The sequence below is a fragment of the Limulus polyphemus genome, unplaced genomic scaffold (assembly GCF_000517525.1).
Source record: "Limulus polyphemus unplaced genomic scaffold, Limulus_polyphemus-2.1.2 Scaffold2975, whole genome shotgun sequence".
Classification (NCBI taxonomy): Eukaryota; Metazoa; Arthropoda; class Merostomata; order Xiphosura; family Limulidae; genus Limulus; species Limulus polyphemus.
The window spans coordinates 23,022-27,689 of record NW_013668585.1 but is presented as its reverse complement, the minus strand read 5'-3'; the positions used below and the strand labels follow the sequence as shown (position 1 = coordinate 27,689).

At 31.7% G+C, this 4,668-nt stretch overlaps 2 protein-coding genes across 2 annotated transcripts in view; one reads left to right on the top strand and one right to left on the bottom strand.

Annotated features, from left to right (window-relative positions):
- LOC106468350 (serine/threonine-protein phosphatase 5-like) overlaps positions 1–4,668 on the bottom strand; it is a 56,921-nt gene that overhangs the window by 50,677 nt on the left and 1,576 nt on the right. The gene's annotated exons all lie outside the window — the stretch shown is intronic.
- LOC106468349 (centromere/kinetochore protein zw10 homolog) overlaps positions 483–4,668 on the top strand; it is a 19,878-nt gene continuing 15,692 nt past the window's right edge. The window contains exon 1 of the mRNA XM_022396684.1: positions 483–568. The gene's annotated coding sequence lies outside the window, so the exon portion shown is untranslated. The remainder of the gene's footprint in view (positions 569–4,668) is intronic.

The window sequence follows — 4,668 nt, the reverse complement described above, 5'->3', positions numbered from 1 at the left end:
GACCGTCTTATATATACCAGGCTACCCCCAATCTAGTAGTCTCCCGACAATTCACGAAGGAACAGGATATTTCTAGAAGGAGGTGGCGTGATACTAGTCACGTGACCTCGCTGACGCAACATTGTGCTCTTCTCACCACGGGTATCGAAACCTGGATTCTAGCGTTGTAAGTCCGCAGTAATAATATTAATTTTATTTTCAAATGTTTACAATGGTTAGCTTATATTTTCTTTCACTCTCTTTTCCGTTCTGTATATAAATAGAGCATAACAGGTTGTCTTGTCCACTCAAAAAGTTTGATACAAAAATATTTATTATATATACACTTACAATCTGTTAATAGATTTAAAGGGTAAAATCGATTATTTGCCTGATTTTCTTAGAGAAAATATTAATTACTTTAAGTATTCTTAGGTTCTTGAATCGCTCTAATTAATTGGTATATATTTTTTTCAACTTGAAACAGTTTGTAAAGTGCGCGCTCTATTCGATTTACCAGCTTGTAATATTTCTTTTGGTGATATAATAAATTTACGTCTTAGTAACATAATATTTGAGGAATAGCGTGGTATGTATATTTTGGTTTAATTTGGTTAATAATATAGTTATTATTATTCAATAATAACTGAAAATACTAAGCGATTCATTAAGTATCGTTATGAATTGATATATCATACAGTATCACGTCACGTAACGTACTTCACCTAGGCCTAAAGTATAAATATAAGCTAAGCTATATTTTTATTAACTAGCAGAAATGCCCGCTCTCTAAGCAGGTATAACTAACTGCTAGTTCCCACAGAAGTCTATTGGGCCTGCGGCCTTTTCCGGAATTGTCTGACAGTTCATCAACAATGTACTCATACTTGAGATTCAATAATGTTCAACGTCCATGAGAAAAAGGATTTTATTTTATTGAATTTGAAGTATTTCTTTGTAGACGCAGTTGTCAATGAAAGTGCTTTTCTGTTGCAATGCTCATGAGCTTTTCACTTAAGAAAAACAAATAATTTTTTAAAGTTTGTTTTTTGATGGAGTTTCCGAGATCTGCAAGTTACATTGTAATAGTATTCATAATAACTAGAGCTTTGGGTATGTGAGAACATATGGTATAATGCTACACGTATATAATTTTATAAATAGGTAGACCTTATTGTGAGGGCCCAGGTCCAGTAATTGACTGGTTCCCACGCAATCACTGTACCAGTATTTTAAAACTATGAAAACTTTACCTCTGAAGAATGCCTCATTTTAATTTTATAAAGTTTATATGCATTCTTCAGAGGTAACTTGCACAGTTTCAGGTAAAGAAAAATGCCTTGCAGAAGAATCCTTTAAATTAATTAAATATCATGAAGAATTATATTGTTGAAGGAAATGATACTTTAATATTAAAATAGTGTTTTATACTTTGTGAAGACTCCAAGGTAATTGCTCTCACAGTCACAGAATTGATCTCAGAAAATGCTTCATTTCTGCACTACTGCCACTAGTTAATATCCCGGGAACTCATTAAAATTGTGGAATCATTACTAATATTGGTCTTAGTATATCTCAGCATCATTCTCTTTTAATGTTTTATGTTTAAACATGAAACTTTGTGATTTGGAACTCAAAAGGATGTACAGTGTTGTGGAGATAGGCCTGTTAATTTTCATTCTGTGCAATGTTAGGGAAACACATATATTAAGTCATTGGGTTTGGGAAAAAATTAACTGTTTCAAGAGTTGGGTGTGTTTAAAAATAGTCAAGAATATAATTAAGAGAGTGTAAAGTTTTTTCAAGATAGTTGAATCAGTCATGTGTTTTCTTGAAGTATTTGGATCTGTGTAAGTTGATCTGTTTTATGTTAGTTAATGTCATTTGTAACTTAGGCCTTAAGTGTTCAAGCTTGTAGAAATGTGAAAGGAAGAAATAAACTAACTTGTAATAATTTACAAGACTAGACTTTGAATTATTTTCACTGGGTATTTAAAAGAGCAATGATATGTATTATAGTACTTTAGGATATTAAAGTTATTAAATATTAGATTAAAATAAAGAATTGTCACAAATAAATCAAAGCTAAACGAGGTAGCCCAATAAAATGAAAATTTTATTACATTGAGTGAAAATGATTGTTTTTATTATACTTTGTAGCAGCTAAATATTTCTTACTGAAGTAAACTATTTAGAATTAGCACTTAGTTTGTGATGACATATGTGGTTAGTTTTGTCCATTTTTAGCATTATCATCAAATTGTAATGCTGAAGGAAATAAAGCATTAAAACATTATGCACTCTAGGCAAAATAAGGAACAGATCGTGTGTCATTCTTACCTGAAATCAAAAACTGCACATTACTACAGAATAAGGAATGTGAACTGTAAAACACATAACAGGTATCTCTGTAGTTGTGATGCTTGTAATAGAGGTTTTTAGTGTTAAGCTTGTGTGTTTCTACAGTTTTAGGAGAGTGTTTTTGTAGCATGTTAATATTTTGTGTTCTAAATTAAATATTTAAAATAAATAAAAATCCAGTGTAATACAAAAATGGGTTAATGTTCTTCAGTACTTCACGAGCAAAAAGTGCAAGACCCTCGGAAAGTACTAACTTTTGTTGTTTTCTATATACATTTGTATAGTGTGTAATTGATTATAACAATTTACAGTCATTCTATAAAGAAAAAACAGTAACTTAGATTTGTTCTCAGTTTTTGAGGTGGTTAAAAAAGTTGGTCAAATAGGCCCAGCAAACATACAGTGTTAAGAAAGAGAAAACAACAGATTTTACATTCAACTGTGTTTAACTTTGGAAATTAAAAACAAAAAAATATGAGTTACTAATTTGAATCTTTTTCCAAATCTAAGGATTCTTATCATCTGGAATTAATAGCAAAGAACAGAGAATTGTATACTGTTATATATTAATTCTCTACCATTGGAGTGTGTTTAGATATATTCATTTTATGATCATTTTGAAATTAATAAGCATTTTGTAATAAAGTATTGTAAGATGTACATTTCTACTGTTATATATATGATAAAATGTGAACAAATAACGTACATAACATAATCAGCTCTCCTCTAACTCTTCTTTTTTCAAGAGAAAACAATTTCATAGATCTTAATCTTTCCTCATATGACAACCCCCAGGCACCATTCTAGTAACCCTTCTCTGAATCCTTTCCAACAATTCAGTGTCTTTCCTAAGGTAAGGAGCCCAAGACTTGAACACAGTACTCCAAATGTGGCCTAACCAGTGACCTGAACAACAAAATTATAACCTCTTTACACTAGTATTCAATATTTCTGTAGATACAACCTAAAATCCTATCTGCCCTACCACTAGAAACAGCACACTGCTTGGGTGGCTTTGGAGACTGATCGACTATTACACCAAGATCACTTTCCTTCATAACACTATTAAAGTTATTCCCATCCGAATTATACTAATAATTCAAATTATGATAACCCACATGCATTATCTTTCATTTATTATAAATAAAACCTATCTGCCATTTATTTGCCCAACTCACTAAATGATCTAAATCCTTTTGTAAATCAGCAGCATCTTCTTCACAGCTAGCAACACTCAAGACCTTAATATCATCAGGAAATTTAAGTAATTTATTGACTACTTCTTCATCTATATCATTGATATAAATCAAACAGAGCAAAGGTCCTAAGACTGAGCCCTGAGGTATCCCACTTGTGACATTAATCCAGTTTGACTGAACTCCATTTGTAACAACCCTCTGCTTTCTTCCATCCAGCCACTCTTCTATCCAATTTGCTAACTTATTCTCCACACTTGCAGAAATAATGTTTTTACAAGCCTTTTATGTGGCACCTTGTCAAATGCTTTTTGTAAATCCAGATACACCAAATCTACACTCTTACTCTCATCTATATAAGTAGTAACCTTTTCAAAGAATGTTAAAATATTTGTAAGGCAAGAATTTCCTTTAGTGTAACCATGTTGACTATCCAATAAAATTCTAGACTTTGTAAAGCATCTTTTATCAGACTTTCCAAAACCTTTCACACAAATGATGTAAGACTAATGGGTCTATAATTACTGGGATACTTTTTATCGCCTCCCTTGAAAAGAGGAGTTACATTAGCTGACTTTCAATCCTCTGGAACCTGCCTACTACTGAAGGACAAAAAATAGTAGCAAGTGACTCACATATCCAATGTTTAACCTCTTTCAAAACCCTTGGGGTAATATTATCTGGCCCAGGAGCCTTATTGTTTTTTAAACTTCCCAATTTTTTCTTAACCAGCTCAAAATTAATGCAGTCATCTTGTTTGATCTCATTTCCAATCTTGTTTCTATCTATCAACTGTTCAAGGTGTGGAATACTGCTTAATTCTTTGTTAGCAAAAACAGAAGAAAAAGCAAAATTTAATAACCCAGCCATCTCATAACCATCAGATACTAGCCTTACTTTATCATCCTTCAAGGGTCATACTCCCATCATAACATTTTGTTTACCATTAATGTATTTAAAGACACCCATACTGTTATTTTTTACATTTTCAGCTAACCTTTTCTCATTCTTCATTTTTGATGTTTGAATTTCCTGTTTCACCACTTTTTGATCTTCTAAATCTCCTGTCATACCAGTCAATTTAAATTTATGATGCTTTAATTTTATCTCTTAAACTCTTTGTGAGCCAACC